This window comes from Pteropus medius, unplaced genomic scaffold (assembly GCF_902729225.1).
Source record: "Pteropus medius unplaced genomic scaffold, Ma_sr-lr_union100, whole genome shotgun sequence".
NCBI classification, from domain to species: domain Eukaryota; kingdom Metazoa; phylum Chordata; class Mammalia; order Chiroptera; family Pteropodidae; genus Pteropus; species Pteropus medius.
This window is the reverse complement of record NW_024346824.1, coordinates 70,965-83,172: the sequence shown is the minus strand read 5'-3', so window position 1 is coordinate 83,172 and position 12,208 is coordinate 70,965.

Genomic DNA, 12,208 nt, shown 5'->3' with positions numbered 1-12,208 from the left:
GCAGGGCAAAGTTGATAGGACTGTGGGCGGGAGGGTCAGAGGAGCCAGGATGCCTTGGAAAGGGTTTGGGATGAAAACTAGCTCAGGGTAATGCAAAGAACACTGCTTTGAGACAGAGAGTGGATCTGGCCTCTAAGCTCTGTCCTGGCATTCACTGCATGGCTTTGAGTAACTCCCTCTCCTTCACAGGCCTCAGTTTCCCCATCTTTTAGGTGGTTTTCAAACTTTCCTTTAGCTAAAGAAGCTTAGTTCTATAAGATTGCCCTCTTTGAAGGAAGCATCTGTGCCGGGGCTGCTGCTGGTCTATATGGCACCTTCATGCAGACTACACAAAGACACTGCTTCTAGAATGAATTATGAAAAGAAAGCCTTTCCTCTGGGCTGGCCCCAAGACTGCACTGGGGTACACAGCTTGCTTAGCAGGAGATAAGCAGGATTTCAGCCCTGACAGACTCCTCAGTCCAGAGGTCTTTGTCAAATGGGCAAAATACACAATCGTCCACAGCAACCCTACCTTTAATTTTACAGGTTTAGAAACCTCTGGACAGGATGACCCACCTGTGATTCTCTAATCTGAGTCATCAGGGGTCAGCTACCCAGTCAGGGAGGGTCTGTGAAAGGAATGAGTTTAACCTGCACGCAAACTCTGGTATGGCCAGCAGGGGGCACTGCAGGCTCTTCCTGGGGAGGAGCTTTAGTGGCAGCCTGCTCAGTGTTTCCTTTGCTTTTGCTTTTAGCCAAAGTTCGTTGTTCCTTTCTGCCAACTCCCTCGCCTCAACCCTCACTCCCTCAATTATTGTATCCTGCTGCGTTGCCAAGAAGCTCTGCCAGTGGGGAAAGAGGCAGAGTACCAGGATTTACTGTTGTGGGTCCAGGGAAAGAAAGCTCAGTGGCTGAAGTGGGAGGTTGTCCAGGCTGAGTCAGAGGGGTACGGCCTGCCTGGGTGACAGGGGAAATGTGAGGAGGTCTGGTCTGAGGCAGTGACCAGTTGGAGAGGAAGGAGCTGCAATGTGCATGAGAAGATTCTCCAGCTTTGGGATCGTGAATGGAGGTAACGAGCTCTCCATCACTGAGATGCTGTACAAGGGACATCCCTGAGGTACACCCATGAATCCTCCACTCTTGCAGGAGCCCCTGCAGCCCCTTCGTCACCACCTCCAGGGTAGAACTCTCACTGCTTGATGAGTCAGCACCCTCTGCTGACCAGCCTGGCTCACTCCAGAGGGATGTGGAGCACAGATGGCGGGGTCCCTCAGGAAGACCCAGAGGGGTGGGCAGACGTCTGGGGAGGGGGGGGGCGGGGGAGGGCGCTGACTGCCAGCTCCCAGGGGGGAATCCTAGCTGTGAGTAAGCAATTTGTGAAGGAAGCCAAAGGTATCATCAGAGGGTGCAGGAAAGCTGGAACAATTGTGGGGTCAGGAAAAGGGGATGAAGGGCCTGACCTTTGTCTTTTGAGGACTCAGCCCAAGGTCTGAATGGATATGGGTTCTGGCCAGTGTAGACCAGGGCAGTAGTTGCAGAAAGATCATCCAGGAAGGAGAAAAAGTGAGAAGATAGAGGTGGTTCTCGAAATGAGCAATGGGTTGGGCCAGAACTGAAGTCCTGGGCTGGGGTTTCACTATCCCTGTTGGAGCCACCTAGAGGCTTGTCCTGGCAAAGAAGGGCAAGGCTGTGCCGAGTGCCCAGGGCAGACTCCCAGCCCTGACTGCCTTATCAGAGGAAGGGCAGGTGATGAAGATATTTTTGCACAAGGTCATTTTTATCCACAGCCAGGATCTTTCTGGACAACAGAGGAAGTCTCAGGGCAGAGGGCCTGGTTTCAAACTCCAAGCCCTGCCAAAGATACTGTGAGATCTACGAACAGCATCAAGGAAAGAAAGTGAGAAAGAGAGCTCAACCCAAGTCACCTTTGATCTTGGTCAACTGCAAAAATGCCTTCTGCCTCCTGTCCTTCTGAGTCAGAATCACCCCCCTTGGATGAGCCTCCAGGGCTCCCAGAGCCAGCTGGTAACCCTGGCATTAGGCTGTGTGGCCAGGGTGGACATGTGCACTGGGAAGGCAGCACCAGATGTCACCTAATTAAGATAAACCCCAGGGATTCTGGGAATCAAGAGGTCCTGCCTCTAGGGCCTAGTGATAAACACCACTGATTCTTTTAGGTGTCTCAGGAAGCAGGAAAATACGATACCGGAAGCAGAAAGATAAGGTGCAATAAAAGCCTGAATTTCACTGGAGCCGCCATTAATAGACATATACAGCCCTGGGCAATGAGAGACAGTCAGGTTCAAATTTTATTATTGAAACCATAAATGAGCATCTCGGGCCTGGAAAAAAAAGCATTCAGAGACTGGAATAAAAGGCCAGAAGTCCTGGGGGCAGGCTTAGGCAACAGCCAGACACACTTGATTGTTTTTAAGGGGTGATAGTTTAAGGAGGAGCATTTGCCAGGCAAATTAAAAAGCCAGGTGAGCATCCAAGCCCCAGGCCCAACCTGTTCTGCAATGGAGGGTGGAGGGACCGCAGCTTCTGACACGCTGGACCCCTGTAGCCGAAAGAATCGCACCTCATCAAGTCCTGTAGAACACGTCCCGGGAAATGCTTGCCAACAAAGTCCCAGAACCAGTGGAAACTGCCGCTCAGCAGAAAAACAGAAGTCCTATTATTGTGTACTGAGACTGCTAAGATCATTGCAAAACAGCCCCCTCCCCTTCCTGAGAGCCCAATCAAAATGGTGGGGATGCAGCAGAAAATGCCAGAAGAAATCAAAATCAGCAAGAAGTTCAAATCCAAGATGGATCTGGCATTTTAATGACATTCAACTGGTATGCAGTACAGCCAAATCGGTGCTTAAAATATCGAAATATCTCCGTAATGATTGGTAAATAGCTTTGGCCTGAGTCTCTCAGTGCCCCTGAATGGCCTCAGTTGCCCTGGCCCCTCCACTGTGACCACTCCATCTTCCCACGATCCAGTAAAAGGGCTTCTAGAAGTCTTCTAGGAGGCTGCATCAGCACGATGGCCCGTGTCCCCTCCATTTGGTGGTACCCATGCTGATTTAGAGAGGTGAAGGAACTTTCCCAGTCGCATAGCTAGTAAGTGCTAGTAAGCTCATGTCTGGCTGATGCTGGGATCCAGGCTCTTAACCATTTTGCCATATGGCCCATACAGGTGCATAGAGGTAGCACTAGGAGCTTCATAACAAAGGAATTCACCTGACAGTCATTTAACACATTGACCTGCATGTTGACTGAGTATATTGTTGTTATAGCTTTCTAAATAGCTAAGAAGAATTTGAATTACAGCCAAACATTTGCAGAGCTCCCGAAGTACCTCAAACACCCTCGAGTTCTGTGGAACCCAGTTTGAAACTCTGAATTGGGCTAACACAGGGCTGGCAAACTGTGGGTCCTTGGGCCAAATCAAGCCCACTACCTGTTTTTGTAAAGAAACTTTCATGGGAACGCAGCCGCGCCCATTTGTTTATGTTTGTCTATGGCTGCTTTCACACAGTGAACTGTTTCAACAGAGACCGTGGAGCTGAAAATATTCATCTGGCCTTTACAGAAAAAAGTTTGCTGATCCCTGGGCTAAAGCAAACATCTCCAGCCTGCTTTTCAGTGAGAGAGACTAACTCACATCCAGTAAGCACTCGGAGGCAGAGGCCGGTCAGGGAGCAGCACATGGGGGCTGCGTGCTCATCTGTGGGCATCATTGGAGCTGCAGAGTCTCGCAGGTGCTAAGTACTTCGATGTTAAACACAACAGATCCTGTCACCTGAGGATTTAAGATTTCAAATTTTGACCACTTTCAAGTGACCCATGTCCTGTTGTTATCTGAAATGTGATTGATGCACAGATTTGACTTGAGTGTGCCCTCCCAGGCTGATGGGTGAGGGGCAGGGAGCAGGACCCCTGTCTAGGGCTTAAGCCTAGTTGGCTGTCCAGCTTTTGCTTGGGGTGGTTTTGTTGCTCTTGACTTGTCTTTGCCCTCATGGGGTCTCTGGGACGTGTTAAGTGCCAGTAGATGGACTGGCCTCAGCTACATACGAGTTTTGGAAAAAGTGAAGTGCCCAGTGTGGACATCAGTACTCAGATCTAACAAGTCATACACTCTCTGTGGAAACAAGAACAAACTTCACAAAGATGGTCGCAGCAAGGGCTTAGCTGGCTCAGACGTTACGGATCAAGGGCGAGAGAAAACGCCAGTGAAAGTTCGAATGGCAGTTTTCTTGTGCTGTGAGGCTGTGATCAAGAGTCACACATACCCACATGATGGGATTGTGGGGCAGAAATCTGCAGATACAGGAATTTACCAAGGTTCCAGAATTCACTGCAAGAATGGCAAGTGTAGAAGCCGTCCTACCTACAGCCATGGTTGCTATCACTGTTCTGTCATGATACTCTTCTCCGCTAAGCTCAGATTTGGCCTCAGAATCCTTCTCAATCCAGCATTCCAGGCAGCCACTATCAGTGGGTTGGGGTTGGCATGAAAGTTGCAAACATATTTTGCCATCCTTGTTGGTGTTAGATGTTGTTTTCCGTGGGGGCATGCAAGGCCCTGAATATTCATTCTCTGGTGCTGTGGTGCAACTCTAAGGATGCCAGGGTCTCACCTCACTCGCACAGAACATAAAGAGGGAGAATTTCAGCCAGCGGTTGGTGGCTTCCTTAGAAACGGTGCCAGATAAGCAGTTGCCTGGGCTTTCCCCGTTTTCAAGCTAAGTGCAAACAGCCCTTGTACCAGTAGGTGGCACTGCAGGCCAGCACTCGGCTGCTCCTTGTAGTCCCTGTTAGCGGTTTTATTCACTGGTCACTTTTCTGTCCTTCCATGGTACTTGGTGCTGTGCTGGACCCCCGCAAGTAGCTCAGCCAAAAAGTTCTTTAGGTGCTCTGAAAATGTTTGCTAAATGTACCTGTGTGACGAGCTGATTTCTCTTACCAACAACCACTGTGGGTTTGTGTATGGACACACTTATAAGTATGTGCAGCAGGATACAAACTGTGCATGTATGCATGTTTGTGTGGGTGCGTGTAATGGGCCAGCTATCTCTGCTGACAGCTGTGTGTGTGTGTGTGTGTGTGTGTGTGTGTGTGTGTGTGTGTGTGTGTGCAGGATTATCTCTGTTGACTAAGTGTCCTGGGTCCCATGTACTGATGGCCAGTCCTGTTTCCTGGGACTAGTTCTGGCTATTCTTATCATCTCGCGGGCATTTGCGCATGTGCAGTGTGGGGGCCACTTAGGCCCCTTATCTTTCTCTGGTCAACAAGGTCTTGGCTCCTAATACTCCGCGTCCCACTCCTACTCCCTGCAGCCTTGAGAAGGAAGTAGTTGAATCTGTGCTGGGACGTTCCTTCTGGCTGCACCTGCCTCACCATCTCCACCTGTTTCTTCCCTCCCCCTGACAGTCCCTGGGCCAGCATGTACAGCTGGGCAGATTGTGCACTGCACAAATTCATATGGAGCCAGTCACACTATGACATGAGTGGTGCCTCCTAGACACTTGCAAACCCTGCCAAATATACAGAGCTGCCCTGGTCATCTATGGCCGTGGATAGGAAAGCTTCCTTCTTCATGTCCCGCCCCCACCCCCAGCTCAGCCCGGCCTAGGCTGGGATTGCTTCCTCTGCTTGGGTGTTCTAGTCTGGCCCAGAAGTGACTTATCTTTGGCCTTGATCAGGAAGTATCTCCCTGATGGGCCACCCCTCAAAGGCCTTTGGGATTCAATTTATGAAAGTGAAATATGGCTGGCAACTTTTCAGTTACTCATCTGTAAGACAAAACAAAGCTCAGCAGACGGGTCACTGACTCCCACGCTGCTGGCCCGCGGTGCATATGCCTTCGTGGGCCGACTGTTAAGATGTGTCTGTCATGGACTAGGGTAAAGGCCTCAGGGCTAGACTTAGAGCTGCCACCAAGTAGAAAATCATGAGGTCACCACAGATTGGATGCCTGGGCCTGTTCCCAAACCCTGATGCCTCCAAGGTCCAGGCAGGAAACGAAAATGAGCAAAGAGGACCATTTCTTTAGTGAAATGGAAAACACATACTTTGTCATCTGACATGGTTGTTGCCGTGTGGGAATATGGGCTGGTGTTGCCAGATATCCCACCCCATTTTTCAAGAGAACCTGGAAATCTGGACTTTTAAATATTGGCAACAATTTAGAATTTGGAAAACACTGTGCAGGCCAAATAAAATACATCTCGTAGGCTAAATCTGGCCCTTGAGTCTCCAGTTCACATCCTCTGGCCCAGGCCCAGTGAACTGGGTTTTTCAGAACCGAGTAGCTCAGTTATATTACACTCAGACTCACAGAGTTTTGGATTTTTAAGAGACCTTAAAGATAACCTAGTTCATCCTTGTGTGTTCTAAACTATGTACGTACAAACTTTATTAACTTAATAGCACATATATCCTTAATTTCTAGTTTTCTACTTAAAAGTATCTCAGCACCCACAATTTAGAACAAGATTTAAAATGAAGCCTCTACACATAGTGTGCTTGTCAGAAGCCCTATTTTATACCATTTGCTTTACGATAGTTCCATTTCTATCTTTTGCAACATGGGCTGCCCCAGTCTTTCTTGTAACCTAACTTCCGTGGGTTGATTTTGTGGATAATCTCCTAAGTGCCTCCTTAAACAGTTGGAGCATGTGTTTCTTCATCAATGAAACTTCCCTTGCCTGGGGATAAGACTGCCCATACTTTTCCCAGCTTCCCCCATCCTTGGTCCACAATCGGCCTTGCCCATGCCTCAGCTCTGTCTGGGTCTGCAGCATATACCCATCACATGATAAAGGGTGCTATGTGCTTGTCGTTGTGGATTCCTTTTATATCTCATGCTTGTCTTATACCTTAATTTCACAACATGGGCCTCTGCTTCTTAAAAACGATTGAAATAAATAGAAGACTTCAAAAATAAACTTATATTATCTTGTTTTCCCCTTTCATAACTATATTCACAAAATGGCTTATAGTCCCCTTAAGAAATGCCCATAGGGGCACATGTAGTGAGCAGGCCCGGGATCGGTTCCATCCATGAGTACCATTATCTTTCTATAGACCCTCTCCCAGCCACATGAAGACCATCTCGAGGGGAGACTCTGTGATGGACAGCAGCCTGAGTCCATCAGAAGGCAAGCTTCCCCCAGCAGTGCTCTTGGCATGGACTCGGTGTTCCATCTGGAACTACCAGGGGTTGGAGGTTGGATGGAGTGGGAGGAGAAAGAGGAGTTAAGAAAGGATGTGAGATGGAGGAGGAAGCGGGTGACTCAGACTCCAGCCTCAGCCCCCACATAATGCCTCTTGCCCCATAGGCCCCCTCCACAGTCTACCTAACCTAGGGTCAATATCTCTACACTAATCTGTCCACAAGCTTCATTTCTCCTGCCACTCCCTTCCCCTCTCTCTGTTGAGGCCCTGTCAGGGAGCATCTCAAACACAACTTCCTCAACTTGGCTCCCTCGGAACTGTATATCATGAGGAACGGATCACTTCCTCCCTTGAACAATATTTAAGTCCATGTTTCTTTCTTCCATACCCCAAAGGAGTATCTCCAATTTCATTTTGGTGTCCCCTAGCCCTAAGTGGGTGTCAATAAATGTGCTTATAATCAAATGATTGAAATCAGGGCTAATAAGAGCAGGCCAGCTATTTGCAGCAAATGTCGTTTCAGAACTGTCATTCCGAGCAATATTGTAAAATATTTTAAGTATCTTTTCAAAAAAGATCACCAAAGGATCCCCTGTAGTTTATCTGGGTGGAAAACCGAAGGCATGGGAGTCTTAGTTATCTATTGCTATGTAACAAATTGCCCCTATATTTAGCAGCTTAAAACAACAAACATTTATTATGTCACATTCTCAGTGGGGCAGGAATCCAGGAGAAGTTGAGCTGAGTGATTCTTGCTCAGAGTGTCTCATGAGGTTGTTGTCAAGCTGTCAGCTGGGGCTGCAGTCATCTGAAGACTTGAATGGGGCTGGCAATCCATTTTCAAGATGGCACACTCACATGGCTGTTAGCAGGTAGCCTCAGTTCCTTGCCATGGGGTTGCCTGAGTGTCCTCATGACATAGCTGTTGGCTTCCCCCCTGAGTAATTCAAGAGAATTACTTACTTTAAAAACCTGACTTTTAGGACCCAGCCTTGGAAGTGACATTACATCACGTCTACCATGTTCTGTGGACCACACAGACCAACCAACCTGATAGAGTGTGGGAGGGGGCTACACAAGGGCGTGAACACCAGGAAGTGGAGCTAATCAGAGGCCATCTTGGAGGTTGGCTCCCACATATCATCGTACCCCCATCAGCCTGGTATAACTCATTTCATCTAAGTTTATCTTAACCATTTGCCTACCTTCATTTAAGACTAGACTCAAATGTGCCTCCTTGAATCTTGAACCTGAAGTCCCCCATCTTCCCACCCAGTCACCAGGGATAAGGAGAAATGTGACTCCTCATACACTTCCTTCTTCATACCTCTCATCCAGCCGATTCCTTCAGGGACCCTGGGGACACCTACTTGGGAACATCATGAAAACATTGTGTTCTGAGATGTCTTGGTCTTGCTGTGAAGTTTTTATGATGTCCTTGATTTAAACTCAAGTCTTCTGGCTCCAGACTGTGTATCTTAAGTGCTATACTCTACTGATTCTCACATGTATATTTTTAAGATAAAACACACATAAGAAAATTCGAGCTTACATTAAGTTAGTTTGAGTTATATTTTCCTGAACCTCAGGGACAGTACAAATAATTTTCTGCCATTTGAGTTACTCCATCCCAGGGAACAGTTTGAGGAGTGGTCTTTAATAGGCGCCTCTGCAAGAAGCAGAGCCATCTTTCCAGACACAAGAATACTGGTTCCCCTCATCCCACTGTGTTTAGATCTGAGTGGGGGAGGCATGAGTGAGACATTCTCATCTTCATCTTGCAAAGGCGAAAACCAAATCTTAGAGAGGGGAAGTAACTTGCCTGAGGATACACACTAGTAGATGCAGAAAGGAAATTTGATGCCAGGCTATTGTTCCAAATTCAGTGCTATTGCCTCTGCAACACCATATTTTCACCTGACTTCATCTGAATCTTCATTATTTCATTCATCTGGCAAAATCCCCTTAGAAGGCCTGTCAAGTTCCGGGTGGTTTAAAGCTCATTTAGTGCATAGTGCAGTCACAGCCCAAGGGTGTGAACTTGTCACCTGCTTGCTGGGCTGGGTAACCTTGCAAAGCCTAAATCCTCTGCAGCTGCCAGGAGGGCACGTCACTCATGTTTGCCTTCAAGAGAACTGGTTGCAAGGAGTGTCATTAGCCAACTGCCTCCAGCTGCTGTACCTTTGGATCTGCAGATAACATGCTTTCCCAGGGCTGCTCCTTGTCAGTGACTGGGCACAGTAAGGACACAAAAGCCAGGCTATTTCTGCACTACATGGAGCTCCGTAATGGATATGACTTTGGGCCTGACCAAGCCTTTCATTCTCTGAGCTGCATTATCGTCTCAGGGTCTTCCTATCGGATCCTCCTTCTCCCTCTCTTTCACAGGGGTTAGATCTCCATCATGGTCAAAAGGCTCTTCCTGCTTACGCTAGCTTCCTCCCTTTGTCCTTACGGTAAATCTCTTACACCTCTGATTGGCCTTAGCATCTGTCTCCTAGAAGACCCTTTCTGCCATAGGGCCCTCACCTATTTGCCCCTCATGGTAGCTTGTGCCCGATGGTTTTACAATTCTCCATCATTACTAAGTGATGGAATAGAAATGTAGTTTCCCTGTTGACACCAGGGGACCTGTCGGAATCTAATTCTAGGATAGCCAGAGGTGAGGAGCAGTCCTTCCCAAGTCCAGAGCTCCCACTCAACCATGTCTTCCGTCAGCCCTATTATCACTTTCCAGCCTCCATATCCTCCACCTAAGAGGGGAAAAGGCCTCAGGGCCTTGGATAGAGGTCAGAGCCCCAAGTTGCAATCCAGTCTCTACTGCTGACTTCCCTTCTGTGGGCTTCAGTTTTCCCCATCTATACAGCTGGACTTTGGCTTGGCTAGCCTGGGTAGGGGTAGAGGGACCATGGCTATTTTGGGGGTTTAAGAAATGCCTTAGCAGCTGGCAAGGACTAAGCTACTTCCTCTGCCTGTTAAGACCGTACCAGAGGAGACAGGTGGAAAGCTCTACCTGGCAGCATCAGGGCAGGGGCAAGGCCTAAAGCTACGTACTGATTATGCTCAGATATCCAAAGGTTGTGGGGTGCTGTGCCTGGGCTCCTGAGAGTGGGCGTCAGTACCAGGAAGGACAGTTCCCTGAAGAGTCAGAGGGGTAAGCAGATAGTTGCAGTATGTTGAGGTCAGGCTGCCATAGAGGGACTCACGGGAGTACAAAGAGGCAGTATGAGTACCCGAGGGAGGCTAGACAGGTTTGCTAGAGAGGGACTTTTGTGCTGGGCTTTGAAGGTTGAGTAGGAGTTTTCCAGATAGAGAAAGGGAAAGGTTTTCAAGGTGAATAGAATACAGACTCAGAAGCAAAAATCTATATTATGTGTTCTAAAATGTATGAGAAACGGCAGAACTAGGGGGGAGGTCAGGGCAGTAGAGCCCAGACCATGAAGATCTCCAACAAGGTCAAGATTCTACAGGCTTCACTGTTATACGTAGGAAGTAGATGCTAGTCTTATCTCTATTTTACAGATGAACAAACTGAGTTCCCGAGAGATGGAGATGCGCTCCAGCAGTAATTCAACAGGCAGTGCCAGGACCCAGTCAGGTCTGGGAACCAGAAGCCAAGTCATTCTCTTCTTATTGGGTGGGTAATGCCAAGACTAGGCTCTCTCCCATCCCCACCTCCCTCCCCATGGCCATCTGACTTCAGAGAGCATGGTGTCCTCATTCCCTCCCCTCCCTCCACCCCGCAGTGTCCTTGTCCTGCTGACGTCATGTACACATGGAAGAGAACTCTATGGAGATTCCAGAGAGACTGGAGTGTGGGAACCAGGACAGATGCTGTAGGCGCTGCTCATGGCTGAGAAGCCTCTGGAGCTTCTGGGCGCTGCCAAGGGGGCTCTGGAATGTGTCTGAGGCCTCTGGCTTCTTCCATTGCAGGCCATCCCCACCCCCAAGGCCTGGGAAAGCTATGAAAGCTCTGATCACCTAGCCTACCATTAGGGCCCTGGGAAGTCTCTGTGCGGCATCGTGCTGCCTGCACACAGGAGTGGAGTGTATGAGCATGGAGACAGCTGAGCCGGGCCAGCCATAGATGGTGTATGACCCTCATGAACTCTGCAGCCGAGGGATGGAGAAGGGAACCAAATCAATACTGTCCACTGCCTTCGCTGGAGAAGCAGCTCAGGAGTGTGTGTGTGTGTGTGTGTGTGTGTGTGTGTGTGTCTGTGTGTTAGACAGACAGACACAGACAGATGGTCCCACCCCCGCAGGCCCCAGAGGTGGTTCTGCACCTCCTGTTCCACACATGTGGCTCTCAACAGCTGCACATTCCGTCAGCGACCAGCTGTGGCAGCAGCTGGGGAGGTGGGGAGTGAGCGCTGATGGGTCCCAAGGGAGCAGGGGAGGAGGGCAAAGGGAGGACAGGAAGGGCCTGGGAGAACAGGGGTCAAGGAGGGGCTGAGGCAAGGAGGCTCATATTGTTCTCAGGATTAAACAGCAAGCAAGAAAGTGGTGATGGGGAAGCTTGACATCTGGGCCGGAGGCCCTGTAGTTGTGGGCCTTGGCACAGAGAGCCTGGAGTGGATGGTAAGGGGATGGAGTTGGGGCTGGGGGTATTCCAGGCAGGCCCAGAACAGGCTGGCTTGGTCTCAGCACATAAGTGGATGAACATAAGAGTACGAGAAAGAGTAAAGGTCTGCATTGGAAATATAAATTTGGGAGTCATTGGCTTATAGGAGGTAAAGCCATGGGAATAAATGAGCCTCCTAAGGAGAAAATGCACGGAGATGGTCTTAGCCAAATGCTAACATTACCAAGCTCTCATTTAAACACCAGGCACTATTGTACACATCTTAACTCGTTTAATTCTTACAACGAGCCTTCAGAGTGAGTGGCTTTGTTATCATCTCCTTTTTCAGATGAGAAAACCAAGGCACGGAAACGTTTCTCTAATCCTGGCTCGCCTCCTGCCTCACTGTGAGGCTCTAGGGATGTTGCTGCCCCTCTTTGGATCTGTGTCCCCAGACACAAAGGGAAGGACGAGGCCTCGCAAAAGGAAAACT